This window comes from Anser brachyrhynchus (assembly GCF_964034855.1).
Source record: "Anser brachyrhynchus genome assembly, chromosome: 1".
Lineage (NCBI taxonomy): Eukaryota > Metazoa > Chordata > Aves > Anseriformes > Anatidae > Anser > Anser brachyrhynchus.
This window is the reverse complement of record NC_137694.1, coordinates 65,534,677-65,557,493: the sequence shown is the minus strand read 5'-3', so window position 1 is coordinate 65,557,493 and position 22,817 is coordinate 65,534,677. Positions and strand designations below refer to the sequence as shown.

The 22,817-nt window shown below is 48.2% G+C and overlaps 1 protein-coding gene and 1 long non-coding RNA gene across 3 annotated transcripts in view; both read right to left on the bottom strand.

The window, feature by feature from the left end:
• Positions 1 to 22,817, bottom strand: part of WNT5B (Wnt family member 5B) — a 70,665-nt gene that overhangs the window by 36,797 nt on the left and 11,051 nt on the right. The window lies entirely within an intron of this gene.
• Positions 70 to 22,817, bottom strand: part of LOC308195641 — a 33,521-nt gene continuing 10,773 nt past the window's right edge. For both annotated transcript variants that reach the window (XR_013951688.1, XR_013951689.1), the window contains exon 2: positions 70 to 22,714. This is a non-coding gene — a long non-coding RNA (uncharacterized lncRNA). The remainder of the gene's footprint in view (positions 22,715 to 22,817) is intronic.

Here is a 22,817-nt window from a genome sequence, read left to right as displayed (position 1 = left end):
ACCTCTGCGCTTGCCCCTCCCCCATCAACTGGGAATTGTGACAGAAATACTGCTCCCTAGGTACATTGATTTTTTTTTTTTGGTCTGTTTTTAATCTCCAGTTCTGTGTTATTCTCTGCTGTGGGTGGATACAGTTTCCCACTACTCCAGTTCTCCACTGCACTGAGAATAGGGATAGCTACAACCTCTCCTTTTGTCACTATGTTTCCATGTCATCCTGCACTATGGTGAAGGGAGAAGCCTAGGCACTCTGTTCTTTCTCCCCATCTCTCTGTACTGGAGAGGAAGATACCATTTCCTCCTACTCCTGTTTCTGTAGGGACTGGACACAGGCCCCGGTCTCTTAGACCTTCCCATGTACTGGGGGACACTGAGAGTTACCGAGAGACTCGTCTTCCCTTTCATCATTCTCTCTCTCTTTCTCCCCTCCTTCTTCTTGGCAACAGGGATAGACATATCCAGCTACATATCCATTCCTCTTCTTCGACTGGGGGCGAGTGGGTGGAAGGGGTGGCTAGCTGCCCTCGGCCCAGGGGACTTAAGGAAGAATCTCCAGCTTCATTTCTGCTTCATTTGAGATACTGTGACCTGTTTTTATTTTGAAATGCATAAAAAAAATTACTGCTACAAAAACAGCCTCTTACTCTCCCATCTATCCCTTGCTTATATCCTGTAACTGATCCCAGTTTTCCTCATTCATTCTCCTCTTTACAGTATTCGTTTTCTCACATGGTTTTATTTTTAAAGACATTTGAAGTTGCTGTTCTTGTGGATTTTTAAGTACATTTTTTTTCTGCTGAATATATTCTATATATATAAATATATATATGATGTCTGGCTACCTCGTTTTAATTTGTTACTTTTTTTTTTCTCCTCAAAAACCCTGGAATTCTTACAGGAAAGAGATTTTGAGACTGAAACATTTTTGTGCCTAGACTGGAATAATGCCCCTTGGGTTTGTTCTTCTTTTTCTCTCCCCCCCCCCTTTTTTTTTTTAATTTTTGTTTGCTTTTAAGCTTACCCTGCTGTGTCCCACCCTCACATTCTGGTTGTGCCTCTCCGTCCCTCTTCACTGGGGATCGGGGACCCAAACTGTGCATCTGCATTTTTTACTCTTCTAGCACAAACATGTAACGTGAGAATCCATGCTGAGGATTGGGCTACTGTTAACGGAAATGTGTAAAAATGCAAGTTGGTTTTAAAAAAAAATTTATATATATAGATATATGCAAATATTTCCCCCTCCCCTCCCAAATCACCTACAAAAGGTCACTATGTGAGGCTTCCTGTTTGTGAGTGGAGAGAGGAGCAGAGCAGGCCTGCAGGCCCCGAGGCTGTAATGTGAAGGGGAGGAGACTGAAGTTCATCTGTCTTATCTCTGTTCTGTCAATAAAATGGAGCTGGTTCTTTAGATTTTTTTTTTTATTATTATTTTAAAGAGGAAGAGTAAGTTTTTTTGTTTTATTTTTTTTTTAAGAAAAATATCTTGGCTTTTTTTTTTCTTGTGTGTTCAAAATCTCAAATCCTCCACAGTAACAGGCCAGACCACGGAGTTAACGCAAACCCAGAGACCCCTATGGATTAATTGTACTGTTTGTGAATTTGTATAAAAATAACAAAGATCCTCTTAAAACATTTTATATTCTTACAGTAAAAGGTTAAACTGATATTTATATAATAAAAGAGGAAATATGAAGTATGTTTTTGAAAAAAAAAGCCGTATCTGTGTTGTCTGTGCTTTTTGAAGAGGTATCGACCTGTCTTGGTTTCGGTAAGCGTGCTGCGCAGCTTGTGCAGAGGGGTTGGGGCTGCTCTCAGTTCAGTGAGTGACCGCTGAGGGAAAGGAAGTGGAGAGTCTGGTCCCTCCTGTGCAGGATGTTGAGTAACATCATAATTAAAAGTTTCTAGGGAAGGGTTTTGGTAGGACCAGCGCTGTCTGCGGGAGCGTTCAGCATCTAGAGAGAAACCGAGTAGGACTGCTCGGTGTGAGGCGTCTGCTCCGTCTGAGGTCGGACAAGCTGCACGTGCTGAAGTTTGCTGTCAAGCGAATTAAATATTTTGTGGTAGGGGAAGCCTGACATTTGGAAGGGGGAGCAGAAGGACTAGGTTTGTTAATTCTTTAAAGCTCCAGGAAGATGGCAGAGGTTTTTTGTGCCTACATTGAGGCCCACCCTCGCCATCCCCTGTGGAAGAGCCATCAATAAAAACACTTCCCAGCGATGACAACCACCTAAAACTCTGCTCTCGCAAGCGCACGAGAACCTGGGAAATCTGAAATGGCTCGGTTGGTTTCCATTGCCCAAGCAAAGATGAAAGTAAAGAGAAAGTAAAGTGGGGATGTTAAAAGAAAAAAAAACCTAAGGTATCCTTTGTACTATACCATAATCTTTCTCTTTAATGTATGACTTTTAACCTGACAGGGTCCCTTTTAGACTTCCACGATGTGGGTTTTTTATTGTTGTTTGAGATGGAGCTTAAGCGGTGTTTATAGGGCACGAAACAAAGCTTTTCTCCCTCTAAGTCCTGCAGCAGGGCTTTCTCTCCCCCGCTGCCCCCTTCCTTTCTTAAAAGGAGGAGTTGGGGTAGACAGAATGCGAAATGGTGGAAGAAGCTGGAGCCATTGTTCAGGAAAGTTAAAAGAGGAGCTGTCCTTGCTTGCTTGTTCAGTCATGCATACTGAATCTTGCCGTGTGAGGGTCCCTATGGAAAGGAGGAGGGTGATTCTTCCCCTCTTTTTAACATTCCTCTCCAGGCCTGGCTGTATTTAAGCTGCTTTCCTCTATGCCGAGGAGGGAGGGGGATGGTCTGAAGTTCCTGTACATTTGCATTTTAAGCACTTCCAGCACTGAGCAGGCCACTTTGTTCCCTCTGCGCTATCCGGCTCGCTCCGGCAGCCCCGGCGCATCGGGTGCTGCTCCAGGTGGGTCGGCCGCCCCACCAGAGGAGGTCCCCTGCGCCTCCAGGGCCGGCCTGGCCTCCGTGCCAACCTCCTCGTCCGCAGACACTTTTGGCTGAGGCTGGACTGTACGCACTTCTTTGTCTCCAGCTCTAGCCACCTCTCTCTCCCCTCGTGTGCCGGTGCCTCATTTCAAAGGGGAAAATCATTTCTTTTTAAGGGGGCCACAGCTGCGCACTGTCTCCTCCCCACCCTGAGGAGAAGGGCTGGCACCTAGGCTATCTTGAGATTTGGGCTTTGGGGGGGATGTTGTTGTTGTTCCCCCCCCCCCCCCAACTTCCAAGCTTTCTGCTGGGAGTTCATCACAAAAGCTGCATTGTTCGCTGTAGGGAAAGCCACCACAATTGGATCTAATTGAGCCTGACACTATATCCATCTTCCTTCACTTGCAGGGAGGTGTGGGGTCTTTCTTTCCTGCGTTAAGAAAAAAAAGTCTACAGTAACTTCTTGACTGAAAAAGAGGATGTACGAGCACTATAAACAACAGGAATTCAAGATCAGGTTCCCACTACCTCTGAAATTTAAATTCTAATAGGGGAAGTCAGCAGTTCTGTCGAGGGATGGAGAATGATAGAGCTCTCACGACAGATCCCCTGTATGGTTTGTTTCTGCTGGATTTGACCGAAAACGCTATCTCCTTATTAAGGACCATGTTCACATGGGTTGGATATCCATGTCAAAAATGCCTAATAATTGAGTTCTGTAATCAGAAATAGGACAGTTTGGTTTTTTCCTTCCCTAAAAACAAAACAAACAAGAAACAACCAAACTTCCTTTCCCCACTTAAAAAAAAAAAAAAAGAAAAAAAAGAAAAAAAAAACAAACAGCCCAAAACATTGCCCACATGGCTCAGTATGCTATTTAAACGGAAGCCAAGCCTAAGGACACTGCTGAAACCGAAGCCTCCCTGAGGCCCAGCGCTGAGACACCACGGGCTGTTCCCGCAGAAGGAGCAAGTGCTCCTCATGGACTGCCGTGCTCTGGTGCCCGGGAATGACACTTCCTCGGGCACAGATGCAGCCTTACTGTCTGGCGAGGCCAGAGCTGGAAGAATGCATGTGTTTACTAGTGAAGAGAAGGGTTTCTTAAAATAAATAATCCATTGCCAACAACCATAGACCAATTACCATATGACTCCTTAGGGTAACAAGGAAACTTAATTCTCACTCTCCAGCCACTCTTGAAGTTTTGAACACGACTCAGTTGGCAACCGAGGTAGAAAGCCATAAAAACGCTATTTGGAAGCGAGCTGGAAGTCTCCCGTCTGTGTCGCCGTGCTCACAGTGCCCCCACGCTCCTCAGAGCCCCACCGGCTTTGCCCTGCCTGCCCCAACCCTTTGGCCCCTGCCTGCCGCGATGCTGAGCCCAGCGAAAGCGCTGCCAGCGCAGCCAGCCTCGCTGGTTGAGGCGGCCGGCCCTGCCCTGGAGCACCTACAGCTGTGCAAGCTGGGCGTTGAAACGGGGCCAGCCTGCTCCGAGCACCACGGCTCCGGGGAGCAGAGGAGCCACGCTTGCAAGGTGGTGGCAGAAAGTGGAGCAGGCGCGACATGGAGGGGAGATGGGCACAGGCTGGCAGCAGAGGATGCTGGCTCATGAGCTGCAGCGAAGCGCTGGTGTTCGTGGGGTCTCTGCTTGCTGCAGCAGCTGCGCCCCTGGCCAGAGCCTGTGGCTGGCTCCTCTCCTGTCCATCCTCCAAGGCCACATGTGGGGAGGGGGAGATGGGGAGGAAAAGGAGGCTCCACCTGGGTCCTACTGCCCTTGGACTAGCATATGGGAGGCCTGTGCGTGGAAGATTTATACGTTTTACACCCTCCCGCCCCACGCTACAGTTTCGGCTGAATCCATTTGTTGCGGTGATTCTGGGGTCCTTTGTCTCCCCGTTAATAAATCATAGGGGACTGGGGACAGGTGTAATGCAAACTGCCTGGGGTCTGTGCTAGGACAAGAGGTTGTCTCCATGCAAATATAGCTACTGAACCTGCCCTTGGACTGTCAGGGAAGAGTTAAACTGAGAGCTGGGTGACCGAGACACCCAAAGTTTTTGGAACCAAAGCTAGAAGTTCACAGAGGCTGCCCTTAACAGCTCAAAGGTAAGCGTCCCCTGAGTCTGCCGGCATCTCTACATATGTGCACGGGTTGCTTCTAGCAAAGCAGACTCTTTGTCTTCTCTATCTTGATCCTCTACCTTAAATCCCAGTATTTCAGCCAGCAGCAATTTAACAGCGCCTTCTGTGGAGAACAGATAATCGATAAACCCAACTGGGTGGCTCTGGCTGTGTTCGAGGACCCCTAAGGACATCAGCGAGGCACCATGCCAGAGCTGCTGGTCGGGTTGCATAATGCTCCCTGCTGCGGCCAGCCAGAAAGGCCGTCCCACTGAATTCCCCAGCCCTAAGCTGCATGAAATAAAGAGCTGGAGAGGGTTTGCCGGGCTCCTATGCCAGAACTTAGATTCCAGCCACGTTTGGCAGTGACACAAGTGCTTCTCCCCCTCTTTAATTAAATCTACCAAACGCATTAGCTAAATGCCAGTCCAACCTGAAACAGCACTGCAAAGATTTCAAAAGATCTGAGTCCGATCTGTCCTTGCGACAGAACGACGAACGGAAATGGGATTTTCCTAAAAGACTTCCTCAAATCTTGGGTGTGTTTTGGAAGGGGTGTCAGAAGTTTAATATCAGGGACATGTGCTCCAAGCACGTATTTCCATAAGAGGGTTTCTGAGACATAAACCAAGCTCCTGTTCTGCTATAGAAAATAAGGCGGTCAGATTTAGAAATGGCAATTCCTTGTCATTTTCCTCCCCTTGATTCTTGTGTCTCCAGGATTTGAAGATGAAACAATTCCCCCTGCCCCCTCCAAGCTTAAAAAATAAATAAACAAACAACAACAAAACCCAACAAAACCCTATAAATAAAATCTTTCTATCTGAGGTTCACCCTCTTCCTCCCCTTTTCCCCAAGCGCCCAAACTTTACAACCCCCAGGTAACCTAAGCGGTCTGGCAGGTTGGCACCAAAGGAATACAGACAGCACTACGAGGCCACACCGATCACAGCTATGTAGCCAGCGGCCTCTCTTCTTGTTCAGTGAACTAAAACGCCAAGCACTCAGCAGCAATAAAAACCTGCCATTATCTCCTTTCATGACAGCTACAGTTGCACTCCCGGCGCCCCAGCTTCAGAGTAAAGCACACGCATCCTTCAGCGCTATAAATTCCCCCTGCCACATGTCAAAGGGAAGTCCCGTAAGGCTGCTCGTGCCACCGGGGAGCTGGCTTCCTCCTCTCCTCCGGGCTCGTGGCGGCGTCCGAGATGTGACGCCTGCTGCTCAGGAAAGCCCGCTCCGGCAAACCTTCGGCAGTTTGCCCACGGCGCCCTACGTGCCACCGATCCCTAGGCGCGGTGGCAGCGATGGCGCCGCTCCCCTGGCAAACACCCAGTAAAGCAGATGGGATGAAACGATAATCCAGAAAACTAAAGGCAGCCCATGCTACAGACATGCTTTTCTCCAGAGCTTTGGGACAAGCCCCTCCAGGCCCTAGCCTCTTCTCAGATGCCCTGCCAGGTGGCCGTGCGCTGTCCCCACCTCAGCACAACCCTCCCTGCGCAGCGAGCCCCCTCAGCGCGGGGACACGCCGCGGACACCCGTGCCTCGGCCACCTGGGGCAGCCAGGCGGCCCTGGGGGGGCTGCCCCCACCGAGGCGGCTCTCGGACGGCTCAGGCAGCAGGGCAGGGCCCCAGCTCGGGGCTCAAACCCGCCGCCGCCTCACGGCCACCCCCGGCCGCCACCGGCTGCAGGCGCGGCGCCGCCCCGCCAGGCGGCAGCATTGCCCGCCGAGTGCCGCCCTCCTCGGCCCGCCCGGCCGCCCCTCGGCTCGTGGGCCCGCGGGCGAGGCCCCCGCGGCTCCCCGCGCCTCGCAGCTTAATTAATTAATTAATTAACTAGCACACGCTGGCGAAGCCGCTCCCCAGCGCGGGTGGGGTGCCAAGCGCGGACAAAGCCCGCGCGTGACCGCGGCAGGCTGAAGGTGTCAGGGACGCGTTGTCCCCTCTGAGGGGACGCCTGCCGCCTGGGAGCCACCTGCGGCTCCCCGCGGGCTGAGGGTGCCCGCCGGACAGCCCGGTAGCCGTGTGGGCATGACCGGTGCTGTGGGTGAGATGGCCGCCATCAGGGCGCCACTCTGCCACGAAACGGAGTTTGTCATCGTTGTCACCAACCCTTGATTTCCCCGGGGTTCGTTCCAGCGAGAGCTGCGGCGTGCGCCTCCAGCAGATGAGGCTGCTGTGGGTTTACACCTTAAACCAAATGGGAAGCCGCAGCTCCTGTGGAGACAGCCGCCAGGTCAACCACCAGCACACCTTGCCCCTGTATGAGTCCTGTGTGTCCGGGCCCGGGTTGGCTGCTGCTGGAAAAAAACTAATTTCCACAGCAAAAGCCCGGCCTGGTTCAGAACCAGCACCACCTCGCCCCATCCCAGCCAGGCTGGAGGCTCTGCCACAGCACAAGCCACCAGCGAGCCTCCTCGCTGGCTCCAGGTCTAGTGTAGCACTGTCTAAAGCACCACCCAGGACAGTCTGCATCTCTTGACCTCTGTAGCTTCACACTAAGAAAATTATGATTATTTTTATAAAGTGTGCAAGTATGGGAATACGAACAGATTAGGATCAAAATAATGGTTGGATTATTTTAGTTCAGTGCAGGGCTTGGTTATGCTGTTGGCAGTTGCTCAGTGGCTTACCTCCTTAGTGATTAAGGTATCAAGGGCTGTACGCACATGACCTTTTTAGGACCTAAACTGCTTTTTTTTTTTTCACCCTCCCACTTCTAACACTGCTGCTACAGATAGAGTTATGGTGTCACTTTCAGAAACAGCTGTAGCCAATAATTTACTAGAATAAGTAATTAGCTTCTGCATGGCTCACGCCATGCACAGACATCAGAAAAGGAAGTATAGTCACTAATGGGAAGGAGGGGTGGAAGCAACTTGACTAAGGTAATGTCCCAAATCAGCGAGTGGCCAAACAACATCTGGTGTCCACTCTCTGCCTCCAGTTCTGCTCGCTCCTGGCACTTGGAGAAGCAAAGCCTGAAATGAGCTTTCCAGCCTAACGTAGCTCTGGAGAGGGAGAATGAGGACAGAACACTACGTGCACATGGCACCTTTCTAATGTTCTCATAACAGGGTCTGCCACCCAGAGCCCCAGAAGTGCTGATGTATGAACGTAGGTTGTAGAAGAGCTCCCAGCAACAGGAACTACTCCGGCAAAATATCCCTCTCTTCAGATTCTTCAGTCATTGCAGCTTTTATTTCAGGCAACAGCTCGGCTCACAAAACAAAGACAGAGCTGACAAGAAGCGGTGCCTTGACAGTCCTGAAGGCAGACGTCTAGTCACAACAACAGGTACAGCTCGGATTGCAGCGGTACCAGCTGCTCTATCTACATCTTCACCACAACTGTCTCTGCAGTGACTCAGAGGGACCACCCATGCGGATCAAAGGCACAGGCAGGACATGGTCCTTAAGGCTGCAAATGGTATTGCCCATCACCATTTTCCATCCCTAGGGGCACCTGTCCATTAGCACACTTGCACAGACCACACCAAAGACCGATCAAATGGCAGCAGCTTTTGGTTTAGAGACCTAGACCACACTGCGCGAGAACTTGCGTTTGGGCTGTTGGCTCCCTTCCCCTTGTCTCCGTCCATTTGGACGCGGCGTGCCGGGATGACATCTCCCTCACACACCTGCCAGGAGCTCAGACAGACAGGGGGAGGCTGCATGTGAGCGGCTGGGTGTAACTTCCACCCTGTCCCTAGTGCCAAAAACAAGCATGTTAAAGCTAATCTACCCCTGTCTCAGCTCAACTGCTTTTCTGTGACTAAGCCCCTTATAATGGTTTTACTAAAATCCCCTTTTGATGGAAAAAATCCCAGCTGGAAGTTTCGGGCAGCGGCACAATGTGCAAGTCTGCGTGTCCCTTTCCCCAGCTTCACAAAAGCCTCTAATCGAGTGGAAAATTTGCTGGAGGCCAGAGGTTTAGGCCTGCAATTATTTTTTAAGGGATTATCAGGAGAGAATGGGGGGACTTACGACCCTCCCTCTCTTTGTGTTTTGGTCTGTGCCGCTTTCAGACAGACTCAGCCAGAAACCAAACCACTGCAGCTGGATCCAGAGAAACCACCACCGCTCATATCAGCAGCAAGCCTCCTCCCAGTCCTACAGCCAGACCCCAGGCTCAGAGTCCTGCTCCTGCGCTGTGCACCTAACAGAAATTCTTTTTCACAGAAGCAACACTGCACACAAAAAGTTTTTGTTTTTTTTTTAACAGCTCAAGAAAAAGCAACCGATTTCAGTTCTGCGAGCCTCGCTGAACTGAAAACAAACAAACAAACAAAAAGAAAAAAACAACAAAGAGCAGGCAGTGATATGGTCCTCTGGACAGGCTGTAAAGGCTAGGCGTTGGCTCTGCAAACCCATTATGCAGGAGGTCTTGCACAAGTTACTTAAGACAAGTTCCAAAAAAGACTTGGCACTGAAGATGCGTGCACTGCAACACCCAGCTTTCCAGAGCCTTGCTCCAAGGGTGGGACCCAGGGTTAGGGTCCTTGGTGCTTTCACAGCTGACACACAAGCCAGACACTTCAGAGGCTCCAAAACAACTTCTTGCTGGGCACTGAGCCACTTGTCAGCACACTCAGCGTGGGGCAGCCAGAGGAGAAGCGCTGCCGGCTCTCCTGCCTGAGGAGCAATGTACCTTCCCGGTAGCTCTGGGCAAGTGCCTTCGCTCACACGCGATCCAAACCAATGCAATTAGGTGCTTCTCCTCTGCTGTCAAATTGCTGCGCTCACACCTGTGTACAAGCAAACAAAACAAACCCGGAGGAAGCAGCAGTGCGCCCTGCTTTTAAACAATAGCCTAAGGAAGCAGGAGACCTGCTTTAATTCCTTCCTCCGTCTGTGGCACTCCAAACCTACACCTCCCAGAGAAGGTACTAAGCACTGGCCCTCAGGCAAGGGCCAGGAGAAAGGGCCACTCTTTATCTTTCCCCTCTAAGCCACGTTGCGGTACAGATGGTCATTTGGGATTCGTGGCAAGAAGAGTACACAAGGAAAGGAATGGCTGCAGACCGTGAACATTTACTCTCAGTCTGTCCTTGTGGAAACCTTTCTGGGCGTTGCGTAAGGCAGCTGTTGAGCGAAACAGAAGCAAGTTCTGATCCCTGAGCCTTCCAACCATTTGGTTGGTACATAAGATGTTTCAGTACAAAGCTGCAGCCGCCACTGTCTCAGATCTTATCACATCCATGTGTGCTAGGTGTGCTCTGAAAATGCCTGGGGAGGCTGAGGGGCCAGGGTGTTCTCCTCCTGGATCATGATCAGACCCAAGCAGTTTTGGGCAGGCACGTTAAGTACAACACTCTCAGCACCCGAGGGGCGTTAAAATAAAAAACAGACAGACAAACAAACACAGAGGAAAAGGCAAATGAGGCATTTGTGGAATTTAGATGCCCCCAGGAGCTAGGTGGTGCCTAAGCTGGGGATTTTGATTTTGCAATTTTGAATACTGCCTAAATGTCATTTGTTTTGCCTTTTTATTTTTTTTCTTGGATGAGGTCTCTCACCTCCCTCTCCTTCTCTCTATCCACACAGATACTGTTTTTGTGAAGAGTTTCAAGATGGTAAGATAAAGAAAAAGGCTAATGGCCTAGCATTTTCAAAATTGCTCATTAAGGCTGATGTGCTTCAAGATAGTCCGTATGTGTCTAACTTTCAGAAGACAGATGAGTCCACTCTTCAAGACAGCTTGACAGCTTCAACATCCAAAGATAAGGAATCCAGAATCACCAGTAGCTACTAGTATAGTATGTGACCTGTATGATTCACTAGGTTTACTAGAAAAGTAAGGTCAGGTAAGGAATCGGCTCTGGTTCTTACCCCAATGAATTGAACGCCAGGCATAACACCACAAGACAGCCATCTTCTACTACTCCCTAAAAGGTGAATCTTTCGCCCAGCCTGCTGCTCTAAGCACCACAGGCAAGCCTTCCTCCTGGAGTTCCCAGTCTATTTATACACAGCCCGTTGTCCACGGATAACCTTAGAAAGCCCTCCTTACAGGGTCACTGAAACACAGCGGACTTCCAGAGATCACTGTCCAACATCCTGCGCGGAGGCAGGATCAAGTATACTTGGATCATTCCTAACAAAGTTTATCTCACCTGTTCCTAAAACTCTGCTGTCGAGGCACAGCCTGCAGCCCCCTACCTAACCACTTCCAGTTTCCTTCTAATAATTCTTCTCCAAGCCCATCTTAAGTCTTTCATTTTTCCTGCAGATTAAGCTCTATTTATTTTTAAATGCTTTCCACAATTGACAACAGAAAAGACTTTACCACTCTTTCTGTTTAGAGAAGCCTCTTACAGTCTTGCACACTACTCCCTTCCCTTCTCAGCTGTCTGCTGATGCACTTCAAATGCAACATGCTTCACCTCTGTGCTGGGTCTGCCTTGCAAAGAGCCTAATTATTGTGTTACGTTACACAGGTAGATCTTTAGATATATGATAAACATGTCTGGAAACTATTACAGTCTTTCCAAATCCAGAATCCCAACAATGTAAAGTGACTTCCTCACAGGGGTGTTGCAAAGATTTCATATATTACTGTATTATTATATAAAGATGTTATAAAGACACAATTTGCCATTGCAAATTGTTAAAGATTCCTACTACATGTTGGTAACTCAGTATTCCCCCTCCATCCCAGCATTCCTACTACCTTCTCTTACAGATTCCTGCAAGCCTTGCTCCTTTATCTTTCTTTTCGGTGATCTCTCATACCGCTCCCCACTAATCTAACTGCGGTGGTCTCCACAGGAATCACCAGAGACAGTATTTCTGTCCCCTGCCCAGGGGCTGCTAGTGGTTACGAGATGATGTGCTCAGTTCAGTAAAAACTGAAGATAACCAGCATGTCACATACAGCTGTTTAAAGTTGAAGGAACTTACTTTCCTAGGGTAGCTCTATAACATAAATGAAAAGAGAAGACTGATGGGCCATGATGACTAAAACCACTGGAGTTGTACACAGCACCAAAACTGTCTTACCACGAGCATTACAGACTTTGAGCTTTACAGGCTCTTGCCAGTTCTCTTACCATTATAGGATGTCCTGCAGTCCTAAAGAAGGGGGCAAAAAATTCCTTTCCAGCTCTCAGCAGAGAGGATGTGCTGACTGTCACCGTGCTCTAAGGAGGTACAGCACACAGACTGGTACCTGTTTGCTGCTTGTGCTATCACCACTATTGTCAAGACACAATTGCATCTCCAGTCTCATCGCTAGTGCAGCAGAACAGAGGTACTGGGCTACCATACAGTACAGTACATACCATACAGAAGTGTTGTTGCTTACCCAGGAACTTACAACCGCACGTCTTGAACTGTGTATTGCCCTCACATGTAGCTATGGAATGCACTAGGCATCAGCAGCAGTGGAGTGAGGTAAGTGAAGGGGCTCATGGCTTGAATTTTTCAAAGTCTAAGTGTTCAGAGATGCTAGAGTGCCACAGGAGCTCCTGGTGACTTGCACCTCTGAGGAAAAATAAGACTGTAGATTCTGCTCCAAGCTCACTGCCTGACTGCAGGGAAGTCTTGCCACCTGGCTGCACCTCAGCTGCTTCGTGCATAGATTGAGAGTACCACCATGTATCTATGAGAACTGTAAAGTTCAAAAAAAGAAAAAAAAATTACTTCAGATCTCTGCAAGGAAGCCATCAGAGACAACTCAAATATAATCACCGGTATCCCCGTGCCCAGGACACAACTTCAGAAAGTTGTCAGAACCTCCCAACAGCCCTGGAGGAGGTCCTGGGGCATGTTCATTTCTGTTCCCCTTCCACACCATTTCCCTGAAGAATGGTCCTTGTAGAAATAAGTATTTCAAAACACAGCTTGAGTGCTGTAACTGCAGACAAATTGTGTCAGACGGGGCTTCTGTGTTGAAAGAACTGTCTATATATTCAGCTGCGTATTGTTACAAACATTTGAAGAAGCTGCTTTACCCAAAAAGGAAGGACAAGTTCTTATTATTATGAAAGCTGGGGGGCTTCCAGTGTTGCTAGTATGCCAGCAAGTGATCTGGAGCCAGAATAGATAATCACGGTAGAAATGATAGGAAAATCTCCAGGCATCTGAGGACCACCTACGCAACATCTGCACATGTCTCACAAACCAGGTGTTGCTCCCTGGAGCACATAATTTGGGCATGCATTCAGTGTGCCACTCCTACCACCTCCTGCCTCAGACGGGATGTCGCTCCCACCAGAACAATGTCACGCACTGCCTACAGCTACGTGCAAACCGAGGGGTGCTAACCCCAGCTCAGAGAAATCTGTCATTTACACAAGAATATGTTGTGTCAGTATAAAACTAGCCCACAGCTGGGAATCAGCAGGAACATATTTGAGGTATAACACTCACAGAGGAGGAACAGAAAGCTGCGTTGCCCACAACTGCCCAAAAGCAACCGTGGCAGTTTAAGTCAAAGACCTAAAGAAAGGCACACAGCAGCGAGGGATCAGCCTCCACAAGAGACACAGATTTGTACTCCAGAAAACAGGCTGCAAAATACTAAATGCAAGCAGGAATTTATCCCAGCGGCAAGCTTCACACTGCGTACAGACATGCTTTCTTTGCAAAGGCAAATGCATCGTCTCCATGCATCCAGCATCCACTGCAGCCCTGTGGATCCCACCATGCTTCAAGGATGGGAGAATTTCTCTCCACCATGCACCAGCTGTTCTCAGGAGCCAAGGCTGAAATCCAGGCAATAGTTCCCCACTCTTGTTAAAAACAAAACAAGAAAAAACAAAACCCAATTCCTACTCAGGAGCCTGCCTCCACCACAGAATGAAAAAAAAAAAAAAAGCGCTTACTTTTCTTCAGGAAGAGATTACATTCCTTGTATCAGATTGAAGGTGGTTGTGAAATGGGGTTCAGCACATGGATGTAGTTCTACAGGATTTTGTTTTAATAAATAAGCATAATTCTGGGGGAAACCTCTGTCAATACAGACCCTATGGAAAATATTGCTCCTGTAGACAGAAGAGAACAGTGCTGTTTGTGTATTCAGGCACTGTATACGTGAAGATATTTTAGAGGCCTCTATACTTAGCCATTGTGGTTTTCATCTTTCCCAGGCCAGAGGTAGCTGTGTAAGCATATAGTCAGCATTGGCTAAACAAGTACTTTTAAAACCATACTATTATTACCAAGTTAGTTAGAGAAGGCTTTTTTTTTTTTTTTTTTTAAGTGATTTCATCTTGAATTACAGATCTTACCAAAAAAAAAAGGGGAGGGGGGATGACACCAACACCCTTCTAGCCCTTAAAACGAGCTGTGCTTTTTTTCAGCATCTCTTTCCGTTTAACTGCAGCCAGACCACTTCAGGTCACGAGCTCATCTGATCTCACCAGGACGGCAGTGCTGGGTCTCGCCGATACTCCCAGGAAAACCCAGGGTCCCTCAGGAAGCGATGCGGGTGACTTAGTCAGTGTAACTCTTTCCTCTGAGTCAACACTGCCCCAGTGTTTCAGCATAATGCCAGAGGGCGCTGACCCGCTCGGCGTGTTGTCTTTCAGAGGAAATAAATGGGTGCCTGACCACACTTGCGGTTATTAAAGACAACACGTCGCTTTACACAAACATTGGCATTTGGCTACGTGACCGCTCCTATGCGCATAATTGCATTTCTGCCTCCCTCCACTTTCTGTCCCAAATTGTTTCAATGGCTGCTGTGTTTCACCCAGACCCAAAGGCACTTCAGCGGTTGGAGAAGCAGTTCCAACAGAGCACAGAACTAAGAACCTGAAATTTTATTGCAGACCCCACCTTTGGTTGGCCACATAACCTTGCCCTTCTACCTTGCCCTTCTACCTTGTTTTCCCCACTTATAAAACAGGCATCGTGAGAAGAATCTCTTCTGTAAAGTGTTTTGAGAGCTACTGATGGAAAACTCCATGTAAGAGACATTAAGGATGAGTTATGCAAGATGGTACTGTTAATTAGGTACGTTTATTAAATATTCTGGGATTTTTTCCAGTAGAAAAGGCGTTAGGGAAAATAAGAGATTTCTAAAGACAGCAGTGAAGTTTTCTGCATTTGATGTAATTGTGACCTATGATCTTTGTATAATGCAAGAGTGTGCTGGATTACAGACCGGACTGGTATTACACCCTTTGATGTACAGGACTTCAGGGATGCCTGCACTACGAGGCAAGTAAGTACTCTAAAGGTGCTGAGCATTAGCAGCATTTTTGTCCACAGGCAACTCAGCTGCCTATAATTACCTGAAGAAGAATTCTTCCTCTTCTTCCCTGATCCCAGTGCCCCGATCACATACTACATTTGCTCTGTGGACTAAATTTCAGAGCCACGTGACATTTACAACACACAGTCCTAAAAGCACATGAAAAATACACCTGGTTTGGGGATTTGGCACAAACTCAGCCCAGGTTCACTGAAAGGTTTGTGACCCTTCTGAGCACAGCTGGGACCAAGTTACAGTTTTGCGTAATACCTTGTGGCTTGAACGGCAAGATCTGATCAAACTTGGAAGCTTTGACTGAGATGCACTTGGAGAGTTTGAGTTCAGTTCAGGCATAAACTTGGTTCAAAAACTCAGGGGCTGCAGACTGCACTGAATGGAGATCAGATGGAGTATCTGCAGTCACCTGCATTTCAAAAAGGGTCAGCCTGACGCTGGAGGTGGGGACTCCATAGCAGACCTGACCTCTACCAACAGCGAGACAGCCACGAGCACGCCAGTAGCCTAGTTCAAACCAGGATTCACTTCCTAATTCAGTCCTCCATCATTCCCACTACCCATGCGTTGATCTGCAACTTGGAGCAGCCTTCGAGCTGGCAAACTGGATTCCCTTCAGATCAAACCGAACTGGCAAACATGCTCCAGGAGGACACCTCACACACCTCCTCCATACCCATAGGACCAGAACGGAGCCAGACCAAAACAGGAGCCCCTCACTTCACTGTGCTGCTGTGCAGTTGCCAGGTCTTTGGCACCAACCATTTCACTCTGCAGCCCTGCTCCCACTGGCCCACTCCACCTGCTAGCCTGGATGCACCCACCCAAAACTGGGGCTCAGATGCAGGAGAACCAGTGTGCAGAGGTACCCGATTGCTCAGGCTGTTTATCAGCACCCTCTGCTGGATATTACAAAGCTTTCTTCCCTCCAGGCCAGCCATGCCAGCAGGCTACTTGGGCTAAACCAGCAAAAGGTTGGGGCGTGGAAGCATGAGCCTACCCCGAGTGTCCCCCTGTACACAGTGCCCCGTGCAGCAGCACTGCGGGGACTACTCTGCACCGGTATATCTGCAGCAGTATAAGTCACTGTGCATCAGACACAGAGCCCAAAGACATAACAAAAAGGTAAACCCGGGGAGAGCCTTTGCTACATGATTAAGTTGCTTACAGCTCGTTTCAGTCTGAATGAAACAGCTTGCTGACAAAAGGTGCTGATGGAACACCTGAAATGCATCATCCCCCAAGAGGAGGGGAACGCATAGGTTCTGCTGTCATCAAGTTTTCTGCTGCGCCTCAGATCTGCAGAGGTCACCTATCCCCTGCAGCACTGGGATGGATGACGGGCAAAGAGGTAGCGGAGCCAAGTGAGTTGGTGGTTTGACATGGTGGATAATTATCATCTCAAATCTATGGTCTGCGAAAAACAACATCCTCATGTGCTGCATATCAGCCTTCAGGTGATTAGAAACTCGTGGTCACCTCTGATTCCAGCCACATTTATAGTGACCGTTTGATGCGGAGATGCTCGGGAATGCAAGACTCTGAACTAGCGTCCACTGTCAGACAAAGGAAGGTTCGACACACGATGGAGCCAGTTAAACCAACTACAGCTGGAAGACTGTCCAGGAACAGGAGGCCTGATACCTTCTGAAACAGCTAGAGTAAAATTCATAAACTGTAAGAGTCTTATCCATATGAATGTCTAATCCTTTCCGAATTCTACTAAATTCTTGCTCTCAATTATTTATGTGCTGCAAGAAAAAAGTAAGTTTCACCTATGTCAGATGTTTTGTTTCAATTGAAAACCTTGTACTATGTAAAAGTACACACAGGAATGCCTGGTTTACTTCTCTGTACTTCTAAGTTTATATATGTCTGTCACGTTGCTTTTTATTACCCTTCACTCTAACTACAGATGCATAATCTTTTCAGTCTCTCCACAGCTCTAAGCATTTTCGTCACCTTTTTCTGCTAAATATTTGTAGCAGAGTGACCGGAAACGAACATATGATATTTTATTTTAAAACCAAAGGCCAGGCTAGCAGAGAATCACACGTCTTGCACCCACAGAGAGCCAGCACATCCCCATGCTCAGCAGCCTTCTAGTCGCCTAGAGCCAGGGGAGCGATGGAGGAAGCAACGCCTATTACATCAGACCCTTTCACGCTGCAAAATTCACGACTTCTGGAGAGGTTCTGTACTCCAGCGCCATGCCAGCCAATGTCAGCTGTGGTAATGCAAACGAAAAGGCATTAAACCCTGTTCCCCACTAGAGAACAAAGTCTCCCACTCATTCCTTCAAAAAATTTAAAGGTACTCATTTCTGAGGGACTTGTGGGGTGGGCAGATATGTTCACGGCGGTTCTCCAAAGATAGCTCAGAAATAACCTGGGAGGATCCCAGATGAAGGCTGGGTGTCTTCTTACATCTGTCTGGTTTGGGAGATGGAGTGTAAACAGTGGCACATTAGCTTAGATTAATTACAGACTGCCGGTATTTTCCTTTCATGTAGTGAACTCTGGGAACATAACACCGCTGATAATTAAATAGCGCCTTCCATCAAAAGGCTCCAAACCACCCAGCAAACCAGTCAAGCCGTTAAGGTAGGACTGCTGGAGCAGGACACATGAACACAGCACACCAGTTCAGGAAACAAACAAAAAAAATTGACTGAAGCTACAGAAGGAATTATTATATGTTTTGCATTACGTGCACCACAGCAAGACCTGGGCAGGATTAGCAGGAGTGCCAGGAGACCTTCATTGGTTGCACACAAAGTTTTATATCCCCTAAATAAGACTTTCTCCCATGACACAACACCCGTTTTTTTTTTCCATTTTCCCGGAACACTGGTTCAGTACTGATGAGGGAAATATAAAATATCTCCTGCTCTGCCTTCTGCAGCTATAGGGTTTCTTTGCAGCTTTAGTAAACAGAATATGAGCAAAGCCCTGTTTTAGTTAAAGAGATGACAGCCCTCAGGTAAGTATGGGTGAGAAAATACAGAACAGGAGGTAGGTGACAACTGAGAAGAGCTCATAGCAGTGGGGTTAACCATCTGTCTTATCTCATTCCCTCCTTCCCCACAAAAGCACTGCCTGTTGGTTACATGGGACTTCACACTGGGGTCACCACCACAGCCTGCCAGCATGGTGTAGGTATGAGGAGAGGGATGACCAAACCTGCACCCTTCCCATGTGCCACATCCCAGGTGGGTTACCACCTCCCCTCTCCCTGTTCTTTTCCTCCTCTGTCCCTGCTCTTTCCAGCCCAAGACTGCTTTTCCTTCCTTCACCCCCCTCCTCATCCCCTGGCACTAAATGTCTGCAAACTGAGGAGAAGCTCATGCTTACTCCCACTGGCACAGCCGAATGAATTGCTGCTTTAAAGCCAGACCGCTCCCAAAAACTGCAACCCCGACTTGTCAGATGTTCTTTCAAAGGCACGGAAACACGAGAGCCACACAGAAGGCAAAGGGAGAGCCAGGCTGCCAGCATCTACCCCGCTGTTTTACATTCACACTCACAATGGGCAGTGGAACTGGCGGATAGGAGCAGATGTGAGTTTCTCCTGCCCACCACATCCTCTGGCACACTGGGACCCTGCAGTTTGGGAACTCAAAATCTCCAGACTGGCTGCCCTTCGCAGGATGTTTCTTGCCCCTGTGGCAGCACTGACGTACCAAAGCACCAACCAAAACCCTTCAGTGCTCCAAGAGCCACCCTCAGTCTCTCCTGCTGGAGCATCAGCAGATTTTCTGTCAGGACACAACGCCCTGCCCTCGGAGCACGGCGTTATCTCTCAGTGTGCTCACACACCCTGCCCTCCACACAGGCATGCCAGCGGATTCAGCCGATGCTGCTGTCCACAGGCAGGATTCAGGACAAAGCCACGGCTGCCTCTTCACAAACCAGACACCGAGGCCTCGGCCTGCCCACCGCTACTAGATAGCGGGGGGACACAGCCAGTTGTCCTGAAGGGTTACAAGGGTAGGGAGAAGGGCTTAAGGGGGAAAGAGGGAAGGGAGCAAGCTTCATACAGGAGCAGTGCTTATTTTTGAAGGGTTAATTACACGTTATTATGGCTTAGTTAATAACCTGAGGTGGACTAGAGAGACGCAGACACTATCCAATATGTACCTCCTCACCAAATAAACGTAACTTTCTGACACACTGCGCAGACAGGCTTACTTTCCACATAACCATTGAACAAAAAACATGAGTATTCAGCCCACACCACAGCCCGTGGTGCAGCAGGTGGAGCACACGGCCACGGGACAGCTGCTTGTGACTTCCCCCTGCCACTGCCAGGAAACCCTCTACCCCCAGCCCTGCCCTTCCCTGATACAGCAAGGCCTCAGAAGCCATGCAGATTTGAACAAAGCACAAGAAATCTGAAGAAACATAAAGCTGTCAGATATCTACCATAATATCTGCTAGGACTGTTCATTTACCTACTTCCTTCCTAGGGAACATTGGGCAGCCATAAAAGCAGGACAGACAAAGAACCCACAACAAAACCTGAAGAGAAGTATTTCTCAACTGTTCTCTCAGCACTCCTCTGTTACAGAGAGGATAAACTACACCTGGGCAGGCTTGGGTGGTAGTAGTAATCCTCTGCCCTCCCTGCTGCCCACAGCCATTAGTGCCAGGTGAAGCCCATGAAGGAAAAGAGGCACTCCATCTTAGCAGAAGTCACAGAGCCAGGGACATACCCCAGAAATCCCAGCCCTCATCCTCACAACTGAATCCTCCCAGAGAAATCAGGAAGATTTTATTGTCATTGGCATGAAATGCACATCAGGGAGATGGGGTATCCCTCGCTGCAGGTCAGGACCCCAGCATGCTCGGTGCCCTACATAGGTAGAGCTGAATGGCCTTGGGCTTCAAAGCACAGCTCACACTGTAGGAATGTCCCTAGGCCCCAGTGTGCCAGGCACTATAAAGCACAAGACAGGAGTTACTTCATCATTATCCTGCTGGAAAAATATAACTGAACAGTCCACTTATCTCCTATTTTAGTAAGACAGCCGTATACGGACACTGACTTTCCTCTCATTTATAACGGCATAGGCAAGAGAGAGAAAAATATATACGTCAGCCAGAGATTGATTGCCACGTGTTACACATGCAGGCAGGAGCTCCTGGCTAGCTCTGGACAGACAGTGAGGGTTTCCACCTTCCTACTTGCCTGGGCAAGTCCCCAAGAGTCCCCAGCAGATTTGTGTCACCAATGCTACATTTGCCTTGCTGAGGGCAAATGCACCAAAGCTAGTTCAGGTGCTGGACCTGCACCTTGGTGTTTCCACACTCTGGAAGCATGGAAGAAAGACAAGCCAAAAGTCAGAACTAGAAATTGCAAATCTGAACCCTCTTTAGATGCCAAGTTGAATCTGTTCATCATGTATTTTCTTGTAGGTATGTATTTCTGACCTAACATTATCAAAAGCTCAAGACTTCACTTGTCGGTGTGCTGCCAGAGCTGGAGTCCTTCCTGATATATTTAGAGCGTTCAGCATTACACCAACTCCTCTACTCAGTAAACTATGATATTTGAGCTATGATTTTTTTGTTTGTTTTAATGTGACCTATCCAAAGAAGCTCTTGGATCTTAAATCTGGTTGCTGAACAAGAAAAATACGGTTGCTCCAATGTTATTTTGTTGCTGCAATTAGCTTGTTTTTTTATTTAGAGAGCTGGTTCTGTATCTCTTTTACAAGGACAAGCTCCTGATCGAGACTAAAATTCCGGGTGAGACAACTGACCAATGCATCTGACCCAAGGCTGAAAATAAAAGCTGGCTTCCCACCTTAGTTTCCAAGTAAACTCCACCAAATGACGCAGTGCCCCATACTGCATTTCACAGGCAGCGCGGATATATTTAGCGTGGGATGCCCCTCCCAAAGCGCAGCTTGGGGCACAACTGGCCGAGCAGAACCCAGGCAGGAAGAAAGGCAAATGAACCGCGCAAGCCATCCTCTGCACTCGGTAGCGTGACTTTTGTTTATTTGCTTTGCTAAAACAAAACAAAATAAAACAACTTTGGAAGAGGCGTTTTATTTTCAGGTCAGGCAGCAAACCCAAGAAGTGTAATTAGGCCCTGGAAATTAGCAGTTGAATTTATTTGTGCGGTTGAACGTTCTTTGTGTTTCCCACAAGAAGAAGGAACACAGGGGACAAGACCACCATCTACACTTGCTTCTCAAGCTTGCTGCAAGAGAAAAGGGAGTAAGGACCACATGGGCATCACAGAAGCAGCATGCTGGGACTCCCCTTTCATAGGTGTGAAACCAAGGGACAATAAACCACTTTAACAGCGATATTTAGGTGCCTGAAGAAGCACACTGGTTGCTTTGGAACCTACAGAACTGCCTGAGGAAGATGGATTTCAGCGGTGTATAGCTGGCTAACTTGCAAGTGACTCTGCCTTTCAGCAGACACCTCCCTGGAGAGATGCTTCTGGGGGTGACCAAAGGGCTGTGGTGGTCTCTCCTTCTGTGGTCACAAAGACAGCTTAGCTCTAGGAAGCCCACTTTTGCCCTGAGGACCCCAAGAGGTGATCTCCTTGGGCAAATCAGGTAGCCACTAAAACATGTGAAGGTGGTCAGAGCGATAAAAGGCAGTGGCTACTCATAAGCATCCACCAACCACTGGGATTTGGCAACAACATGTCATATATGGTGACCCCCTCCTGCCCTATGAGCTATAGGGACAGCTCTTTGCCCTCTCAAGAAGGGCTCCCAGCTGCAGTGCAGTAGCCCATGGTGTCTTCTTGACTTCTACACTAGTAAATCTCTTGGCCTCAAACTAATCTGACACCAAATCAGACAAAATCAGACACCAAAACCTTAGCTGTAAAGGACTTTCTTTTCAAATCAGGACAATAATCTATTATTACATATTAGAAATTAAACAAGAAATTAGGCCAAAACTTCACTCCCAGTTTGCGTAGACAGGAGAACCCAGTCAAAACCCTTACCCTGCAGCTTTCCCTAACATGGGTGGTTTTTCTGTAAGCCTTTGAGATCCTTTTTTTGTTTAAAGAGGGACTTTCAGTTCAGGGTTGGACTAAGCAGAGAGTGATTCATTAGGGAGACCTCAGTGCAAAACGCAAAGTCATTTATCTTATTTTCTTCAGCCCCAGATGGGAGGTGGATAGGGCCAGGGAACATTCATGGCCATGAAAAGTCTTAAATGTCTGAATGACACCACAAGCATAAAGATAAAAAGATTTTTCAGAGTTGAACTGCTTCATCCTCTCCTGTGACAACTTAAGAGGTTGAGTAGAGTAGCTGTCTCCTAGATTTCCCAGTCTTTCTTTCCTTTCCCTTAAACAGTGCTCTGCTGGGGGCTCCTTTCCATGGCCTTCCTTCAGTCAACAATGGCTGAACATAGCTTTTTGCTCCTAGGACAAGTTATCTCTGCCCCAGGCCAGCCTGCAAAGAAAGAAGACTTATTTAAAGAGGTGCAGAGAGGAACTGGGATGTGATCTTAATCACTGACCCTTGGGTATCCTAGAGCAAAGGACCACAATATGCT